The sequence below is a fragment of the Sycon ciliatum genome, chromosome 10, assembly GCF_964019385.1.
Source record: "Sycon ciliatum chromosome 10, ocSycCili1.1, whole genome shotgun sequence".
Classification (NCBI taxonomy): domain Eukaryota; kingdom Metazoa; phylum Porifera; class Calcarea; order Leucosolenida; family Sycettidae; genus Sycon; species Sycon ciliatum.
Window position 1 is genome coordinate 27,202,026 of NC_088652.1, and position 22,531 is coordinate 27,224,556.

At 44.4% G+C, this 22,531-nt stretch overlaps 1 pseudogene; it reads right to left on the reverse strand.

Moving 5' to 3' along the window:
- Nucleotides 1-2,013: 2,013 nt before the first annotated feature.
- On the reverse strand, nt 2,014-3,081 carry LOC135826803 (zinc finger protein 239-like; annotated as a pseudogene).
- Nucleotides 3,082-22,531: the final 19,450 nt, after the last annotated feature.

Consider the following 22,531-nt stretch of genomic DNA (forward strand, 5'->3'; position numbering starts at 1 on the left):
GTAGGAACTGATTGGGTCCACTTTCACAACTGGTGTTATCTAGCCATTTCCTGCGGCTCTGCCTTGAGCTATATTACATCCATTAGCATTGCAGCTCTACGTTGAGCTAGCAGCAGCTCTACTTTGAGCTAACAGCAGCTCTAATTTGAGCTAACAGCAGCTCTACTTTGAGCTTACAGCAGCTCTACGTTTAGCTATTAGCATCTCTACTTTGACCAAACACTCTCACAACTGGTGTTATCTAGCTATGTTCTGCGGCTCTGCCTTGAACTAAATTACATCCATTTAGCATTGCAGCTCTTTTGAGCTACCAGCAGCTCTACTTTGAGCTACAAGCAGCTCTACTTTGAGCTACCAGCAGCTCTACTTTGAGCTACCATCAGCTCTACTTTGAGCTAACAGCACCTCTACTTTGAGTTTACGGCAGCTTTACTATGACCTAATCACTGCTGTACTTTGAGCTTCAAACCAGTTGTTTCGAAACCAGCACTCCTCATTCCAAAGATGCCTCTTTGTTGACTTGTTTGTGTGAGGAACGGGTCTAACCAACTATAGCGCCGATTTCAGTGCCAACGACTACCTGAGGCGAGAAAGACGTCACAGTATGCGCCTACAATGGAACAATAAACCGACATTCACAGCGACAATCATACACACAAATGGACAAGCGCACACACACATGCAAACACAACGAAAGTAGAGCAAGAAATGAACACATCTAAGAAGTATTGGCTCGCATGTCAGGTCAAAACATCACCGCAACACACATACGAAACTACCATGTATTCCATCAATTATCGCGATAATATTATAATAAATAGTACAGTGTACGAAACCGATTGAATTCACTGCGAAGATTACAGCGCTTATCATAGGTCGTAATTCTACAGACGTCCAACTCCATTCTGTACATACTCCTAACTCATTGACTGAATATGACCAGAAGGAAATTACAAGCACCCCACCCAACGTGTATGGTAGACAACGATAACGCAAGAACAAAAAAGAAGCCGACTACAGGAGCGAACGAGGAAATGAAAAAAATTAAGCATACTCAAAAATTGTGCATTTCATCAATGCATAATAAGTTGAACGATACAGGAAAGCGGAAACAGAATCATAGTACATGTGTTTGAAGAAAATTCAGGATAAAACGGTGCACGCAGAGCAATAACTATAACTGAACTTTTACCAAAAAATTCCTTTACAAAAACGAGTTACAGATTTTGAAGCACAAACGAAGATGATGTTTTAAACGCTCTGTGATAGGTTAACAAGCAAGTGGGTATGGTGTTGAAAAGGAGAGATGCTGAAAGATAGAGCCATGAAAAAAGAAAGGAAAATGCTGGTCATGACCTAGTGTCCAAGGTTTGAGTCCGGGAAGTGACATTCAGTTGTTCCATACAAGTACACATTTCCATCAAATACATAAACAGTTAGCTAGTGAGACAATTGGAGACGATTTGAAGAGTTTTGATAAAAAGTAGAACGTTACTATACAAGATTGCACATGGGACCATGGGTACCGACATGCAGAACAGTCCTTTTAGCATCATGTGTGAACTTGAAAACAGCACAGCGCCTCTTAAAGCGAAAAGATCCCTAAGAGGTATGCGTGCTCCAGAAGTGGGATATACGATATATAGCAGGACTGATTTATCAAAAAAGAACCATACAGGAACGTTGAGCGCAATTGAGTTTTTTAATGCATGGTAAATATGGAACAAGTTCCTTCCATGAAAGAACTGCAATGGAAGACAAGGAATGAAACAGTGGATGTCAACTGGAATAAAATGAAAATGATATACGACCAGTGACGTTTGCATGGATAGCGGATTGGGCTGCAAACGACATGTACGTTACCTGCGGTTCAAAACGCACCTACAATAATTATAATATTCCATAATATCGAAAACTATCCTTCTTTATTCAGTGTTTTGTATTTCCATGGTCTTCCATGTTGTTTTTCGCATTGAAATCTCGTCACGATCGCTTGTACTTGATCAGGTTCTCTCAGGGATGGATCCACTCATGACGTGTTAGGCTGGATTTCTTAGTGAAACACTTTCCACATTCCTTACACGAAAATGGTTTCTCTCCAGTATGGGTTCGTTGATGTTATGTGAGAGCTGAAATTTCCCGAAATGCCATGCCACATACTTTACACTTGTATGGTTTCTCTCCAGTATGGATGCGTTGATGTGCTGTGAGATGTGATTTCGTCGTGAATGACTTCTCGCATGATTTACACTTGTATGGTCTCTCTCCAGTATGGATGCGTCGATGCACCGTGCGATGCGATTTCTTCGTGAATGACTTCTCGCATGATTTACACTTGTATGGTCTCTCTCCAGTATGGCTACGTTCATGAACTCTTAGGTTGTGATTTTGGGTAAACGATTGGTCACAGTAATCGCACTTAAACGGCTTCTCGACGGTATGGATACGCTCATGAACATGTAGCCCGTGTTTGTCACCGAATGGCTTTGCGCAGTACTTACACGTAAACGCTTCGCCTCCAGAGTGAAGTCGGGCATGAGGGGAAAGATTATGTTGCGCAGTGAACATTTTGTCACACACTTTGCACTTGAACGATTTCTCTTCTGGATGTGAACATTCATGAGAAGTTAGGCAAGACGGAGTAGAAACAGATTTATCGCAATGCTTACAATTAGATGGCTTTTCTCCTGGATGTGACTGGTCGCGATCAAGCCTATCGGGCTGGCGATCAAGGGACCTTTCCGTTTCTTCGCAGAGTGTATCTTCTAGTTCTGGAAAGTCAGCTTGCAGTTGACAAACTATCTCAGAAAACAGCTCAGGGGTGTGCTGAGTGCTGATGTTTTCAAGATTGTGATGATCGGAATCCGCGGGTAGGCTAAACACTGGAGAAGACACTGGAAAATGTCGGAAGTTGTGTACAAGCCCTGCGCGAACGTTCATATCGGCGGATTTGCTGTAGTGATTGCCATAATCAATGTGAAACGCTACTTCCTCGTAACCTGTGTATTGATTTGGAACAGGTTCGGGATAACAGTTAACAGCTGGGGTACTGCTACCTTGCGAAATTTGATCCTTGCCCATTTCCGATGTCAAGGGGGATCCAAACATGGGTTTTCGACAGCTGTGTTTGAAGCATCACTGGGCTTGGCATCTTTGTTCATATGGATTTCTGGTCGAGGGTCTCTGAAGTTATCTTGAAGAACACCGGAGCAAGATGTTCGTGCTTTCCAAGGGTTGAATGAGGTATTCTGAAGACAAAAATGGAAGGAGGAGAATTCTGATTTGGGGACTTGATCACCACTATTGGGGTATGCGTGGTTAAGGGCTGGAGCACGAGTACTATAATATGGAGCAGTTGGCGCTGGAAAACACGCGGTTGGCCTTCTGCTTGTCCATATCACTAATGGCGGCAGAGGTGAGAATGCATCAGTGTCGTTGCTCTCCTCCGAAGTCCAGTCACAGTCGTCCATGATTCACCTACTTCGAACAATTCTCACAACCGTAATTCTCCTTCCTAGCACTGCAAGGTATCCTAATTAAAACAACAAATAAAATGCTTGGAAGCAGCAAGAAGTCAGTTCAAATAGGAAGACAACACTCTCTAGTTGAAATCAATAGTTTTGTAGTTAGTAGCAGCTTTTGTTTCTCTTTAGTAATTGGAAGAACAATGTGCAAAATCTGCACATCAACACAGGTCATATCTATTTCTGGCACTGAAATTATTCTTTACACAATATTATAATCTTGTGAAATCACGCGTATACACTCAATCACATACAAAAGATAATAGAAAAGCTGACAGGATCGCTTTTCTAAAATACAAAAACACAACCCACACCCATCTCTCTAATGTTGTCTTCACACCCAATTCTGACTTGGAATCACACAATTTGAAACATGTATGTCACGCCGAAGAGGAACGGGATAGGATGAGGCGATGGTGCGAGTCTAGGCGATTAGGGACAAGTATTTGGGGAGATGAGGTATGAAGAGATGAAGTATGAAGAGATGAAGTATGAAGAGATGAGGTGTGAAGATATGAGGTGTGAAGATATGAGGTGTGAAGAGATGAGGTGTGAAAAGATGAGGTATGAAGAGATGAGGTGTGAAGAGATGAGGTATGAAGAGATGAGGTGTGAAGAGATGAGGTGTGAAGAGATGAGGTGTGAAGAGATGAGGTATGAAAAGATGAGGTATGAAGAGATGAGGTGTGAAGAGATGAGGTGTGAAGAGATGAGGTGTGAAGAGATGAGGTATGAAAAGATGAGCTATGAAGAGATGAGGTATGAAGAGATGAGGTATGAAGAGATGAGGTATGAAGATGTGAGGTATGAAGAGATGAGGTATGAAGAGATGAGGTATGAAGAGATGAGGTATGAAGAGATGAGGTATGAAGAGATGAGGTGTGAAGAGATGAGGTGTGAAGAGATGAGGTATGAAAAGATGAGGTATGAAGAGATGAGGTGTGAAGAGATGAGGTGTGAAGAGATGAGGTGTGAAGAGATGAGGTATGAAAAGATGAGCTATGAAGAGATGAGGTATGAAGAGATGAGGTATGAAGAGATGAGGTATGAAGATGTGAGGTATGAAGAGATGAGGTATGAAGAGATGAGGTATGAAGAGATGAGGTATGAAGAGATGAGGTATGAAGAGATGAGGTATGACGAGATGAGGTATGAAGAGGTGAGGTATGAATAGATGAGGTATGAAGAGAGGAGGTATGAAGAGGTGAGGTATGAAGAGGTGAGGTATGAAGAAATGAGGTAGGAACAGATGAGGTATGAAGAGGTGAGGTATGAAGAGATGAGGTATGAAGAGATGAGGTATGAAGAGATGAGGTATGAAGAGATGAGATACGATAAGATGTAGAGTTGTGAAAGTGTAGTTGGTGGCTTTACAGCCCTTACGTTATAGAACAGCATTAGTGTCTAGACTAGACTTCACCATTTCCAGTCACAGGCTATGCAGCTCTGTGTTTGTTTGTGGTATTGATAGGATGGAGCAAAAAGGCAATAGAAAAAGTTCACGGTTCTTTTCCGCATCTGTAGGAACGCCACCACCCTTCAAGGATCAAAGGCAATAATTACTTTATTATTAGAAATTTTGGCTAATTTGTACAAGGAGTAGAACGGGACTGTACAATACCACATATGGGATTAAAGTTACATACAGGAACAAAGGAACCCACATATTTTGAATCATGTCTGAACTCCCAAGCCGCACAGTGCATCTTCTAGAAGGTGAGCGACATTTTTAAGAAAGAACTGTTTTCTTTACCAAACATGACCCGACAAGGGACGTTCTGCGCAATAAAATTGTGTCTCCTTGTTAATTTGGAAATACATTCCTTTTGTAAAAGAACTGGAATGGACAACATAAAATTAAACTGTACTCAATCTGCGGACAGAACTGTTTCGTCCTTTGTGGACTCGTCAGCGCAGCACAGAGGAACAAGGCCGAACCTGATAGCAATGGAAGTAAAAATTTCCAATCAGGCCCGAACGTACTTTGCCAGAGTGCTCAAACTGACAAGTCAGTGAGCTCTGCATAACGCAAACAGCAAAGGCACTACCCCACGCAAGAGTGCTCAACTGCTATGAGCAGGAGCGAAATACTCAATCTGCGGACAGAACTTTTTCGTCCTTTGTGGACTCGTCAGCGCAGCACAGAGGAATGAGGCCGAACCTGATAACAATGGAAATAAAAATTTCCAATCAGGCCCGAACGTACCTTGCCAGAGTGCTCAAACTGACAAGTCAGTGAGCTCTGCATAACGCAAACAGCAAAGGCACTACCCCACGCAAGAGTGCTCAACTGCTATGAGCAGGAGCGAAATACTTAATCTGCGGACAGAACTCGTTATTTGCACAAAGTGGTTTGGAATATGTTTACATGTGACCTGGAGAAAACGCTAGCTACCTGTGACTCTGTCTGTGTGGATGTGCTTGCGTCGTCACTCACTGCGGGAATCCAGACCACTCTAGACAAACATGCTCCACTTCGGGAACGGCGCCGCAAATCTCGACGTCCTTGCCCCTGGATTACAGATGAGCTAGTGGCAAGTGTTCGTGAACGGAACCGGGCGCATCGTCTCTGGCTCCGAGACAAAACCGATTAGAACCTTCGAGAAGCACACCGATCAGCTCGCTCCAAAGCACGGAAGTTGGACAGGAGTCTGCGCAACTTGTACTTCACTAAGAGATGTGATACATCAGATCAACGGCAACTTTGGTCTGTCATGAACGATGTCACAGGCCGACAGAAGACACGGAAAGAACCTGAAGCGCCGCTTGAGTCACTCAGTAAATTGTTTGGAGACATTGTGCATGACCCTATGCGGCCACCTGAGCAGCATATACCACATGGTGCAGCCTCTGCATCTAGCTTCTCAACATTTCAGCCGGTTAGCGTGTCTGATGTTGCACAATGCTTGCAAACTGTGAGTCCTCACAAAGCATGTGGGAGTGACAACATTCCTGGAATTGTACTGCAGCAGTGTTCAGCCGCCCTGGCACCTCCATTTACCACCCTAGTCAATGCATCCTTGACATCAGGTACTGTGCCAGTGTGTTATAAAACACCACACATTAGTCCACTGTTCAAGAGTGGCGATGCAACATCCCCTACTAACAATAGTACAGTGTCATTGCTCCCTATTCTGTCCCGGATTTTGGAGTTCTTTGTAAAGAAGCAACTCACAGCATACCTCACGCAACATATTGCGTGAGGTATGCATATTACCTAGCAGTCAGTTTGCCTTCCGGAAAATGCACTCTACCGAAGATGCATTAGTTCTAGCCGCCAACCGTTGGCTGTCGGCCAAACAAGAGCGAAAATACACAGGTATTGTGATGGTTGACATGTCAAAAGCGTTTGGCCGTGTCCAACATCAACGTCTGATTGGTAAACTATTCACCCTGGGAGTTAATGGCAGAGTATTGTTATGGTTGGCTAGCTATCTGTCTGGTCGTACTCAGCGTATCAAGGTGTGTGAGGCTCTCTGATGCAGTCTCATGCTCAAAAGGTGTGCCCTAAGGCAGTGTTCTTGGTAGTGTTGAAATGAGCGTATCTATAACAAACGAGCGATCAGTGGACCGTATGCGTGTTAAAAAAAATGGCGTCACGATTTATTGAAAGTGGTATAGTTGGTGGAACGAGTGTTCAAAACCATTTTGAACTTCATACTGTTCGTCTTCTTTTTGACATGCTCTGTTTCGATCGTCCCTAGCTTTTGTTTGTTGTGAGCTGTTTTGGCTTTCTCCTATACCTCTGGGGAATGCCAAGTGATGGTTTTGATAGGCTGGTGATGGCTGTGAGCGAGAGTTTGCCGATCGGCGTCGTCCTCGCTATAGCGATGAATATACTAGTTACTGCGCACCTGGCAGATATCACAACACGTCGGAGCGTCCATGAGCAAAGGAATCTTGGGTTTTCATTGGAATCTAGCTCCTCCAGCATCGTGTAGCCCACCGTCGGTGAATGGCCGTCCAGAAAGGTCGAACCCGGTCTTCTGCAGCATCTCGCAGTCCTGCGAGGAATACTGAATACGCCTGTCATGTATTCTACAAATAAAAATCAAGAAGTAGTGGATTCTATAGTGATGAGTCTATCCTGTACGCTGCAAAAGACACAGGAAATGTGACTGGTGTCTGCACACTGGACGCCAATGTCCCTTTCTTCTTCTGCAGGATCTGTTTGGCATTGACATACCGGTATGCAATGGGTCGACATTGGCCTGGTTTGGCAACTATCTGCCTTGGTGGATGTAGCAGGTTTGCATTGGCTCGTCGTCCAGTCCGACATTTTCTTGTAACTGTGGAGTACCGGCAGGGTTTGAGAGGTCGCTCATGCTGTGAACACATCTCTACTGCCTGGCTCGTCCTGGAAGTGCAGTCTCGACGCATCCTTGCTCTACAGTCGTGCTTATTTCGCTTTGTTTCGTGGTGCAGCTCAAAACCTGCCCAAACAACTGGAAGCTCGCAACATGGTATGGACAAATTGCGCCACTCATGCTGGATGAATAAAACCGGGATATTTGAGTAAGCGAGTTTACTCCCAGGGTCATGGCAAGATCTGTTCAGCGCGGGCTATTCCAACCTCCAAGTTCATTGTCACCGATCGATCCATACGATGGTGGTTGACCTACAAAGAGACAAGGTCTATGAGTACTACTAGTGGATGCTGTCTACATGCAGTCAACAAAATCAAAGTACCCCAGAATAGGGCATGCTCATCTATAGCATGACACAACAGGGGTTCTGGCGACACATGTGAAACAAGCAGTAGCTACTAGTGCCAGCTACCTATTAGAGGCTAGCCGCTACAGTCTGTCACCGGAGCTAATTATGATGTTCACTGTTTGGACTGAGCACAATCAATGATGCCCAATCAATCTGCCCAATGTGTGTTCTGTTCCACTTAATTATAACGTGCCATCGCATCAACCCTACTACACGCAAATGTCGTCACTCTAGCATGACTTGTGTTATTATTGTTTATTTTGATTCGCACGACAAATAGAGCACAATAAACGTTAACTTGACCGAAGGATAAAGGCGACTGCAGATAGAGGAACACATCGAGGTACAGGTACCGGCATCAATACAGTATCAGAGAGAAACAAACAAAAATGAGAGGCACGCAGAAAAAAACTCCCAAGTCTGAAAGGGGAAGTGGTTGATGACGAATGAATGCCTTGTCCACGCTCATCTACACTGTTCGTGGAAATGCACAAATACATACCATAATATACAACACAGCATGCACAGAACCGAACAATTTTATGTTCACACATGCAAGCTCAGACTTGAACGTTAGTACCAAAAGCGGATGCAGACAATATCCCCATACACACAGACACACACGCGCACACATATACACACAATTTCCCATGTATGCGCCCGTGGCGAGAAAAGCACTCAAATCTACAAATGCACTGGATGTGAACCCACATATTTTCTCTTATAGCAACGATAGCGGATCTGATTCTGAATGAAACACACACATACACACACACACACACACACAATACAATAATGCCCATCCGCAGATGATGGCAGGTCCTGAAAGGACAGGCAGTGTTTCAGTCATGGGGAACAGAACTTCGAGTGACGAGTGAGGTATACACACAGAAACACATGTGCGCGCGGGCACACACTAAAGTGTGCAGAAAGAGAATCGACATTGTAGTATTCATTGGTTGGGGAATGGAAAGGAAAATAAAACATTGCAGTAGGTTATTGTTGTATGGACACTATGAGCACAACAGAAAGGTAAGCAACTTGCTTTGAAGCAAAGAAAGTTATTATTCCATGGATCTCAGAAGGAAAGAATGTTCCAGAATGCTGCACTGGCGACAGGCAGCCTGCATGTGCGTGGCCACTGCAGTCGGTCCAACCTTGCAGTGCTGAAAAGAATGTGCAGTACAGCATGTCACGTCGTATCGCAGCCTGGACAAATAGGCGCTGGGAAGTCCTAGTTATGTGCTCACCTACACCACGATGCACCGATGTGCTGAGCTATTTTGGCAACAACTTTGTCCACTTGAGATTCCCTTGGGCTGAGCCAGTTGTTCAGGGCTGCACCAAGGTGAACGGCAATGATCGCTGATGGCAATGCAACTCATGACACACACTCACTAGGGCATCGTTAACATGGCGCTGTGGCTTGTTTGATAAAATCTGCCTTTAGGCTGGGTTGACAATGAGGCCACTGCCCGTCTTGAAGCTAGTCAGTCAGCCTGGTCACTGCCATTGACAAACCAGTCGCCACCGTCAGCAGTGGCGGTAGGTTGTGACAAGTGTGGTGCAATATTGTCAGCAAATTCAGTACTGGGGATATGATGAGTGACAAAGGGAACGCTGTGTTTGTACTTCCTCCGTATACAAAAACTTCGTTACTTTTTTTTGAAGGCTGTGCACAGCTCTGGAATTGTTCCGTTTGACTTGGAATAACACTCGTTGCATTGTCTAACCTGTTTACAAGCTATATACAAAGAAAAAAGCAACTCAGACGAATGAGATTGAGTTTATTCAGAGTATTCGTCGCTCCTGTCATTGTCACCTGACGACGCTGACGCCGCATCGCCAACAGTCGCTGCTTCCGCTCCCATTCGTTCAGATTCTTTTCAGCTGCAGTGATGATCCGACGCGGGACTTTGGCTCCGTCCTCCTCACCTCCAGAGCTGTGTACGAATCGGTGTCGACTATATTCAGTCGTTCCAACCCGCGACCTCCATTATGTCGTGAAACGAGTCGCTCAAGCACACCCAGACGCTTCGCATTTTCTGGGCAGGATAATCCTCCCAGCATTCAACAACGGCTTCGAGGAGGTCCCTGCGATTCCCCTAGACGACGACGGAGACGTCTGACTGGAGAGAGGCGAAGAAAGCCAGGTCGTCGACATTCCGATACGGAGTCAGCGCTGGTTGCACGACGACTGAAATGTTTCATCTTGTCGTGAGAGCGGACTCACGTTGCATATGGGGGCCGCGCACCGCAAGTACGAGCCTGGCCAGTTTTAGGGCAGCGAATGCTGCGTGACTCCGTGTTCCAGCGCAGCCGCGAGCTCCACTTCGTCACCGTGTCAGTTTCGAGCAAGTAAGTGTTAGTTTTTCTTCATTTGACTCGTGAGTTCCTGTCGGCAACGTCCTCACACGCATGGCTTCGGTGGAGAATCTGTTCGGGATCAACCAAACCTACCTCAACATGAATGTGGGTGGTCGATGACAGCCTTTGGCGTGGTTCGTTGAGCAGGTTCTTGCTCAAAAAAACCGTTGAAGAAAAGTCACGAAGTTTTTGTATACGGAGGAAGTATAATATTGAAGTGAACAGGGATGATCACAAACCCTGCGCGTACTCCACCGTGAGTTACAAGAAAATTCCGGACTGGACGACAAGCAAACGCCAACCTGCTACATCCACCCAGGCAGATACTATTACGATAGCTGCCAAACCAGATCAATGTCGACCCACTGCATAATGTCAATGTCAAACAAATCCTGCAGGAGAAGACTGGGGTGTTGGCGTCCAATGAACAGACACCAGTCACATTTCCTGTGTCTTTTGCAGCATACAGGCTGAGACTCATCACTGTAGAGTCCACTACTGCATGAGTTTTATTTGTAAAATACATGGCAGGCGTACACGGTGTGCCTCGCAGGACTGCGAGATGCTGCAGAAGACCAGGTTCGACCTTTCTGGACGGCCATTCACCGACGGTGGGCTACACGATGCTGGAGGAACTAGAGTCCAGTGAAAACCCAAGATTCCGTTGCTCCTGGACGCTTAGACTTGTTGTGATATCTGCCAGGTGCGCAGTCACTAGTATTTTCATCGCTATAGCGAGCACGACGCCGACCGGCAAACTCTCGCTCACAGCCATCACCAGCGTCTCGAAACCATCACTTGGCATCCCCCAGAGGTATAGGAGAAAGCCAAAACAGCTCACAACAAAAAAAAGCTAAGGACGATAGAAAGAGAGCATGTCAAAAAGAAGACGAACAGTATGACGTTCAAATGGTTTTGAATACTCGTGCCACCAACTATACCACTTTCAATAAATCGTGACGCCATTTTGCTTTAACACGCATATCGCGCGTTCCACTTTATACGAGCAAGCGATCGAGCGAGCTAACGAGTTTCATTGATGTGGCAAATATGACTTTTTGAATCTATTTTTTTCGGCATTTGGGGTTGCTGCTGCTTCACTTTGGACTGCTGTTTGGTGTCGAGATGTCTTTTCAGCGCCGTCGTTGAGTAGCCTTTGTAAGAATAGACCGTTTTGCAAAGATTGCAAGTAGCCCTGGTCTTCGCTGCATCGCGGGAGAAAACTTCTAAACGACTGAGCGTAACGTTCACTCGAATGGAGAGGTGACTGAAGCATATCCTGCGACAGGTCAGCAGATGCGGAAGAATACATCAGTAGAGTCCATCAAAACTGCAGCGACAACTGAAACAACTCAAGCGTGTTGCAGGCGTACAGTCACTGCGAGTGATTTTCACTTTGCGCGGGACTGGGCTCTCGATCGACCAGGGAGTCTTAAAATATGTTACGACTCCCTGGTCGACATGTACTGCCATGTGTACGGAGTACGGTGTACGGTGTTCGTTAGTGCAAACGAGCTGGCCGCACAAACGAGCCGAGTTTCTGGCGAGCGAGCTAACAAGTATCCGGTGAGATCGTTTCAGCACTAGTTCTTGGGCCGCTTCTCTTTGTCCTTTACACGAGTGACATTTCCGACGTCATACCTTGCGTTGTTGTTCATCAGGAGTTCGCGGACGACATCATCCTAGATTATTCTGATTCAGATCTGGACACTGTTTGCAAGAAGTTGACTACGGCTGTCACACGTCTGTCTGACTGGCTCTCCGAAATTGGGCTTCTGCTGAATACCGGAAAAACTCAAGTCATGGTAATTCAACCTCGGGGACTCACTGGCGACATACCAGTTGTAAAATGTAAGGATCAAAACCTTAACTGTTACCTCCACTGCCGAATACCTTGGCGTAACCATTGATGACCAGCTATCCTGGCAGCCACATGTCTCCAGTGTTGTGCAGAAGGCGTCAGTCGCCATCAGCCAGCTATGGCGCCATGGGCGATCTCTGCCCATAAGAGCCCGCAGACTTTGGTACATTGGCATTGTGCAAGCACGACTAACGTACGCATCCAATGTATTCTTCCCGTCGCTGACACAGCAGCTGCAGAGTCGTTTAATTAAATCCAGCACATCCGGAATTCGTGCAATTTTCCGATTCTCCAGCCGTGCATCCACAGCCCCCCTCCTCGTGCGCTTATCTATTCGATTCCTAACTCACATTTTTAACTACAAGGTTTTGTTTTTTTTGTTTTCCGTTGCGTACATGATCTTGCAAGTCCTCTTTTCTGCACCTACTTTCAGTTGATGGCTAATACAGGCCAAGCATCCCGGGATGATCGCCGAATTACTCGAGGACAGGAACAGCGGCTACTGCAAGTGCCTTTCCTTCCTGGATCTTCCGGTCGTCAGTCATTGACATTTGTGGGAAGCACTCTTTGGAATGCCCTTCCCAGCGATATTCGCCTCCAAAGTGCGGCGTTTGCCTTTAAACTGGCTCTGAACAGAATTAATTGTAATTTGTAACCACCTTGCTCGGCATCCCCACACATTACTGCATGTTTTCTCTGTGTGTTCTTCACTGCATGTTTACACATACACACACCCATTATACAAACTTTGTGCCTTGGAATTATCATGTTATGATTCTTTCTAATATTTCCTTCTCTCATAATATTATATTCGTTCTTAGCAGGAACCGGAGGTTTTTCCTCTGATGAGAAAGCAGAATTGCCTGTGCTCTAAACGCATTCAAATAAAAGAAAGAAAGAATTAAACAAACAATATCAACTGCAATATAATAATAATGATAATGTTATTGATGTTACATGTGCTGACGTCAGCATGTAAGCAGTGAAATTTGCATGCAGACCTAACTTAAACATCTAGAAAAACAAACTTTCAACTGTTAGTATTTGCATGGTCTTCAAAGTTTGTTTTCGCTTTGAGTGACTTGTCACCAGCGCTGTCACGCGATCAGTTTCCCTCTGGGATGGATTTTTTCTTGGCCTATTAGGCTGGAGTGCTTGTCCAAAGACTTTCAACATTCCGTACACTGAAAAGGCATATCTCCAGTATGGATGCGTTCACGTACTGTCTCGGCTTCAGTGACACTTCAGTGCACGGAAAGGTATGGAGGAGAAGGCACTATGACTCGATGTAGACGATCCAGTCACTGAAGTAGGATCTGCGTGTTGTGCAGCCCTAGATCTGTGAGCACTGATCTTGGAAATGCCAGTCAGGAATGGGTCTAACCAAATCAATTTTAAGGACTGTTGAAGAGATTCTCTTTAACCTTACATTGCAGTTAAAGTAACGAAATGTATTCATATCGCACAGCTATGAGTCCAAATGTAGTCAATAACAGTGTCCTCGCAGGAAATGAAATGCACCCAATCATACAGAAGGGAAGTTCAGCTCCTCGTGGAAAATATATCATATCCTGTAATTCTTGTGTTGTACGAGCTCAAATTTATTCCAAGTATAGCAATGGAAAAAATCTAATTTCTTGCCACAAGGGTATTATATTACCCATTTTAGGTTTCCATATATTTGGACAGTAATGATCATGAATCTCTTTCTAGAGCGAGAAACCCTGAAGTGCGACTACCTGGCTTTGTCCCGCTATGATAAGCATCGCAAGTACCCTCTTCTCTATTGTATTTGGCATTTGGCATATCAAGCACACTGTCAGTGCTTCCTAACTGTGACTCTAGTAGTCAGCTTATCAACTTCAAACTGGTCTGATGCAGTGGAGTAACATACGTTTTACGTTCTCAGCTATCAAAAAAAGAAAATCCCTCGCCATACGAATGGGTCCCTAGCTTGAGTTCTCATGGTGACAGTCAAATTTCTCGTTTACACATTTTCAGCAAACAAAAGACAGTGAGATAGTATTCGAATAGTTTTGAAAAGAAGTAGATCGTTACTATACAGGATGACACATGGGACCAAGAGTACATACATGAATAAGATTTTAGCATCATGTGCGAACATGCAAACAGTAGAGTGCCTCTTCCAGCGAAAAGATCCGTACCAGACATGCGTGCTCCAGCAGTGGGTTTCGGTTATATAGCATGACTGATTTATCCAAAAAACATACAGTAACGTTTAGCGCAATTGAGTGGCAAGGTAAGAATGGAAACACGTTCCTTTTCTGTAAGAAGTGCAATGGAAAACAAGAAATGAAATAGTGGATATCACTCGGAGTATAATGGCAATGATAATGGTTTGCACGTTACATAATTATGTTGAAGTTAGCATGTAAGTAGAGACCTTTGCATGGATAACGGATCGGGCTTTAAGCGACATTGATTTTATTCTACTTGCGGTTCGAAACGGACCTATGAGTAGCACTTTCAACAATCTTGAAAACAATCTTTCTGTTTTACAGTGTTTGTATTTGCATGGTCTTCCATGTTGTTTTTCACATTGAAAGACTTGTCACCATAGCTGACACTTGATCAGGTTCTCTCAGAAGTGTGGGTTCGTTGATGATTTGTGAGAGTTGACATTGCTCGGAAGTCTTTGCCACATACTTTACACTTGTATGGTTTCTCTCCAGTATGGATACGTTGATGCACTGTGCGATTTGATTTCGTCGTGAATGACTTGTCTCACAAGTTACACTTGTGTGGTCTCTCTCCAGTATGGATGCGTCGATGCACGGTGAGCTTTGATTTCGTCGTGAATGACTTCTCGCACGATTTACACTTAAATGGTCTCTCTCCAGTATGGCTACGTTCATGAACTCTGAGTTGGGTATTACGGGGAAACATTTGATCACAGTAACCACACCTGAACGGCTTCTCCCCGGTATGGATACGTTCATGAACATTTCGATCGGATTTGTCACAGAATGGCTTGGCGCAGTATTTACACGGAAACGGTTTCTCTCCAGAGTGAACTCGTCCATGACGGGTAAGATGAGATCGCCTATTGAACGTTTTATCACACAAGTTACAATGGAGCGATTTCTCTTCAGGATGTGGACATTCATGAGATGTGACGCAAGACTGAGTAGATAAGAATTTATCGCAATGCTTACGTTTATACGTTTTTTCTCCAGGATGTGAATGTCCACGATCTAGCTGATCATCCTGGCGATCAGGTGACTTCCCGGTTTCCTCGCGGAGTGACGTTTCTGGTTGACGATGGTTAGTTTGAAGTTGACAAACTGCGTCAGAAAACGGCTCAGAGGTGTGATGATTGTTAATCCTTTCACGAATGTGATTCTTGGGATCCTCAGGTAAGCTAGTCACTTGGGAAGACACTGGCACATATCCGGTAATATGTACACTGCGGCCTCCGATAACGTTAAGATTGCCAGCATTGCTTGAGAAATTGCTATACTCCGAGTTTAACGTTACGTTCCCACTGCCTGTGTAGTGATCGGAAAGGGGAAAGGAAAAGTTTACAGTTGCTTTACTGTTGTTTCGCGTACAGTGATCGTCGTCCATTGCCAATGTCATGGGATCCAAACATGGGTTTAAGACAGCTGTGGTTGGAGCTTCACTGGGCTTTGTATCTTTCGCCCTCTGGATTTCTGGTCGGGGGTCTTTGACGTTGTCAGCAACCCTGTTCAGCCGATAATCATGAAGTACACCGAAGGAAGACGTTTGTGTGTTCCAAGATCTGAATGAGGAACCCTGAATAGAACTATCAGATACCTCTGCGGTCGCTATTTGTTCACCACTATCGTGGTTTGCGGGGTATAGAGCTGTGTAAAGTGCATTTTAAGGTAATGTAGCTGGCGGTGGAACTGCCCTTCTGGTTGTCCATATCACTAATGGTGGCGATCGTGTTTGTGCATCATAGTCGACACACCCCTCCGAAGTCCAGTCACTATCGTCCATGATTCACTTTCTTGACCAATTTTCACCACCTTTTCAAATTAATTCTTCTTCCAAATTCGGCAAGGTATTCGAATTCAATATCAACAATTCAAATAACTCAGGTAGAATAAGGACACTTTTCTGGTGCCGCTGTACTTCAAAATCAGCGCTGTAACTCGCCATGGTGATAATGTGGCTGACGTCATGTTACCAAGGAAAACATGGCATTTGGCCATGTTCGCCGCGCACTCGAGCGCTCAGCTTTTTTTCACAATCTTTTTTTGAAAAAAACTTCAAGTCTTTTGCAGCACTTTTGGAGGCCAGTCACATCGCGATCTGTACGAGTATCTTTATCATGGCCATTGTCTTGTGTCGTTTTGAGCTCGAATAGCTTTCTCTGATGAAGGAATCAAATATCATGACGTTCTCTTTTATCGTGGGCATGAAGCTCCCCACTCGCAGCGGGGATGACATCGGACGGAATAAATGTGTCGAGTCCCGAGCAGGAGTTCTGCTGACAAAAGTGATTAGCTCCTCGCGACCTGGGGCATGTGAGGACTACAGTTCTAGTTGGGCAATACCCCACGGACACATCTAGCTCGAAGCACAGAGTCGATTGAGAAAAATGACCAAGATCATAAAGAAGGCTTGTTTGCTTCCAAAAAATGTTTTAGTAGCCGAGCCCACGCACTGAAAACTGCACTTGCATTGTTCCTGTCCAGTCATACAGTAGATCTACACCAGTGCAGTACAGAGTGCACTTGCAAGTCACAACGACATGAGCACAGTCGCGTGTACAGACTCAGTTGTGACCAGCGATCGAGCGTGGGAGTCAAGTACCCTACTCAAGTGCGCATGCTCCGCTCGCTGACTGCACTGTCTGTAGGGATCTCAGCGCGTGAACTGCGCAGCCAGTCTGCGCAGGTAATATTTTCGATCCCAAACGCGATCCAGTGCAGAAATCGTGGAAAAGAACATTTTTTTCGAAATAAATCAAGTTGAAGAAGACAGTAGAAATGGCTGAATATTGCGTCCAGGAAAGCACGTTCTACGGCCATCTCCAAGCTACCTATCTCCCAGACACTCTCTCAGAGGAACTATGGAGGGTCAAAGAGCACAATCTTTCACTCTTGGACGCAGCGTGAACACCTCTTCTACTGAGCGCGATGTCTTCTCTCCGAGTGATAATGGCGGCGATGTTCGCGATGGCTGATGCACTGAAAATCGAAGTTAGGACAATCTAACCGGAGAAAACGTCTGAATTTTTGACTGAATCCTCTCTGAAGTGGGTTCTTGCCGCATGGAAAATTATAGGAAAATCGACCGGGGCAATATCGCCTTGGCAACGCTGTCCTTCGGCGGGAATTACAACGTATGTTCGAACGACGATGAAGATGACGATTCCGCTAATGTCCACCGCGTCCCCTAGTGTCGAAAATCGACCGTCGCCATTTTTCTGCTGTGTCCGCGAGCTGCACTCAAAACTCGATGACGCAATGTATGCGCAAACACCCTGCGCACTGCACGCGCTGAGATCCCTACTGTCTGTAAATCTACAGCAGATTGCTGGTGTGATGCACTACAACATGTACAGCGTAGTCATGTATGTGTAAGAGACAATGTCGGCTATTTTGAAACGGCAATGACAGCTTCATCCATAAACGCGGAGCGCGGGGAATGTCTTTGGCGAATGAGAGCTGTTGCATTGGCTAGCTGTACATCCCAGCAAGCGGGAATGTGCTGGATATCGATACCAAACACCCGTTCATCGCGGTGGTGAGTCTGAACAGACCCCGAGGTACGACAGCTTCGTATACTAAATGTGTACAGTGCGTATGGTGAAACAAGTCGATACTGGTTTCCAGCGAAATGTTGTTATCTATGTACAATATCCACCAATATCCTTTATCTAGGGCCCAAAGGCTATCCAGTTCACCAGGATTTGTGGCCTTACTATTTTTCGTTTTCTCCGCGTTTTGGGTTGAAATCTGAACATAAAAAGTAGCACTGATGACGTCATTCAGCTCATAATTTAAATTTGATTTTGGAAATCGGTGACAACTAACCCAATGTATCAACACAGAAAATTTGGTTGAAAAATATTAATGTATGCCAAAGTTATTACCAATACAAGTTTTGTACACACATGATCACCTTATTATACCTGAGAAGAAGACAACTCTTCCTGGTCGTAGCCAATATATTTGTAATTAGTAGCAGCTGGTGTTCCCCTTAGTAAGTAGATGTACAGTGTGCCAAGTCCTCACGTTAATACAGTTCACATCTATTTCTAGCACTGTCCCTTTACCTGACACAATGTGTATAATTCTTTTCATGTACCGCGCGCAGACACACACACACTTACACACACATACAGAATTCCCCACCATGAACTATCTCTCAAATTTCGTCTTGACCTTCACACCTCATTTGGAATCGAAAAATGTGAAATATGCATTGCACGCACCAGACTTGAGAAAGTGCAACAGAGAGTCTTTGTTGCTACAAATATATACGAATTGAGTCACAGTTTTATGGAGGTTCTTTAGCCTCGAAGGAGATATTATAGGAAGGGTTTACAAGATGTGACAATGTCATGATCTTCAACATTAACCTCAGCTTTCGGCACTGATATGCATTGAATATCATTGTTCTTTTATCAAGTTACAGTTGTTCACGCAATGAAAAGACAAAAGAGTGTGTTGCGTGCGCACTAAAAACATGAAAATTAAAACTACAGCTTATGTATTTCCTTTCTATAGTTGGTGAAGCACATTGTGGTGAAGACAGAAGTAACGAAGATACCAACAGGGGATAACTGTTAGCAACTTCGGCGATTACTTCATATGGAAAGTTTTTGTTCCTCACACCGGGGCTTGCTCTATACGCCTACTGACTTGAATTTAATCGACTCATGATTGCCACCAAGAGCACACAAGAAGTCAACCGAAACTTCGAATCAAGCTAGCCTGCAAAATATCACCACTCTTTAGCCAGGTATCAAGTCAGTCGTCGGAAAGCGCGAGCTCTGTTGTGGGTAGCAACCAATTTTCCTCCGAAGATTTCAACCCAATGAATATATTGATTTGTCCACTATGTACAAATACCACTAGTAAAATATGTCTGGCACGCATGCTGCTTGAACGGATCTAGATGTAAACACCTTCCACCACCCTTTCCGGTCGGAACAATCTGACCGGGGAGAAATTATGCCAACCCAAATATCAGATATAGAGATATGAAAAAAATTACGAAACAGAAAGCAACTGTTCAGCATGAGGGTTACAACTACTGATCAATAATTACATTTTCATTTCAAGGACAACGACAAAACGTAGTGGTAAGAAAAAGAGAGAAAATGTCCTTGCCTTGTTGGAAGCTTTTTTTACATAATGTTAGTTAGGACCTGAGCTTTGTGTTCAGAAGGAGAATGTGTTGTCTTTGCAGTTGTTTGGCACTGTCCGTCATGAAGGTGCGAAATACATCCCATAATCTCTCGATATTTTCTCTCTTTTTCATGTCACTACGTTTTTGTCACTGATTGGATTATGCATGCTGTTTTCTTGACTATTGACTACATCTGTTTTGTTTCCTTGTCATTTCTACAAATTATTGGAGTGATGTATCTCGGAAATTCTTTTCTTTATAGCTGTAGTCTCTTAGCATATTTTCATCATTCCCTGTAGTATTTTGAGAAGAAGGGAACGAAAACGTTCAATACCTTTTGACACATGTCCTAATTCGCAGGTGCATCCGTAGTCAATACATTTTTTGTAGTATTGTTAGTGAACAAGCGTTTCGGAGACAGGAGTTTTAATATAGCTACAAAGACAGCTAATTGCACCGTAAGCATTTCATATATTATGTCGACATGTATGTGTAAAACGTTGTACGATTATCACCTTTTTGTTTCCCTCTTTTTCCCCTTCTTTCACTTTTATCTGTCCATATAAGATTAGTTTCAAGTAGTCACCATTCCATTGTTACGTAGATTCACTGATGATTGTAACAAGAAAACAGTTCTGAACAAAACCTCGCTTTCCCTTTCGTTGTGTGCCTTGCGATAATCGTACAACATTTTACACATACATGTCGACATAATGAAATGCTTACTGTGCAATTAGTTGTCGTTGTAGCGATATTATTATAAGTTTTCAAGGTTTCGTTCTTGGCGCGTGTATCAGTTACCAGGCCATGTGAAAAATTGTAAAGGCCTCCAAAGCTGTGGAATGTAGGCGTCTTTCTCTTCTGCAGGGATGGAGGGTCACTGGATGGAAAGGGCGCACTCTGCATTCACATTATAAAGTAGTATAGTCTGAGGAAGTGAGCTAAATCATAAAGTTCAACTGTTACGTTTGTTTACTACGCAATAGATGTGCATTTGTTTTATTACTCAACCTGAGCGCAAACAAGTTCTTTTGGGGTAATGATCAGTTATATTATATGCTTAACATAGTCACGAGAAAACGTTCTGGAATTGTTTCATTTTCATTGTTTCGTACATGGTTATGAGTGCACAATTAGTTTTGTGCATTGCTATTTTAAATTATACATTTTAGTTGTAATAAGTGAACAAAGCCAATACTACACGAAGCAACTATTATTTCCGAAAGAAGTTTAAAATGCTGATCTGAAGACAACGGTGGATGCTGTGTCCACTACTTTAAGTGAAACCTTTGATTCCTAATCGATCCGAAGTCGCTACTTACAGGATATGTGTTTGTTGGAGATGTCGGCGTTGTGAATAGCTACAGGCTCTCAGCGTCTGTTTAGCGCACCTCCACGAGCGACTCTGACTTAAACTGCTGCCTGGGGCCTCACGACGTGTGTGCTTGTGGGGCTATAAATGGTGCGTCCCTGTAAGTTTGTATCCCTGGTGATGTTTGTGCCTGGAGAGTACTATAATTATAGTGCTGCTCTTCAGGGACAATATTCCTCAGCCCAATAAATTAGCTGAACTTTCGATTGTTCTGGAGAGCACTAAGCCAAGTATTGTTTGCCTCACGGAGACCTGGCTGTGCCCATCTGTTTCCGTGCATGTACCGGGCTATTCCTGTTTCAGAAGAGACAGACCAGCACACGAGAACAGAAATGCACACTCTTTCACTAGAGGATATGGTGGTGTCGCCGTGCTTGTCCGGACTGATGCTTTTCAACATATTCTCCACAGACCCGACCTGCAGCGTCAGGGCTGTGAATCTACCTGGGTGGAAGTTAAGTCTCAATGCACCCCTAACCCTATTCTTGTATGTTGCATGTATCGACCCCTTCCCAAACGGCGGAACAATTGTCCTTCTTCTCGGATATGCTGGTCGATGCTATACAGTCCTCTTGCTATGACGAGTGTGACTTCTTCCTGACGGGGGATTTTAATGCCAAACATAATGATTGGTGCTCTTCTGACTCCACCTCTACAGCCGGTACCAACCTACAGACAGTTTTCTCAATGCTGGGGCTCCAACAACTAGTGTGTTTCCCAACATACACTTCATCAGCGGGTGCCAACTCATGTCTTGACTTGTTGGTAACCAACAAACCCCAACATATCCTCTCAGTCGACCACGCAGCTCCTCTTGGCACATCTGATCATCTGCAGGTTGTTTGTACGCTCAACTATGCATCGTGCTCGACACCACAAGCGACTGCTAAATCGTCCCTCCATCCCCAGTCTCAGTACAGGTATAAACAAGTGCCTACCCGTGTCTGGCAGGTTGTGAATGAAGACTTGTCTAGGTTGGACTGGTCATTACTTCATCGGCATTCTGATGTTGATGATGCCATTGTCCTGTTTGATGCTTTACTATAGTCAGCATTCCATCGTCATCTGTTGCCTTACAAAGTTATTCCGCGGACAGGAGACTACATTAGGCCTCGTCCTACTATGCGGGATGCATCCCGACCCTGGATCACTCCGGACCTCAAGTGTGCTGTGAAACTGAAGCGAGATTTGTATAGCATTTATAGGAAGTATCCAACCAGTGAAAACTTCATTACCTTTAAGCGCAAGCGTAACGAAGTGAAGTGTTTGTCACGTACCCTCCATCGTCAGTATGTACAGTCGGTTCATGCCACCATGTCTTCCCATGATCGCCCTAGTCTC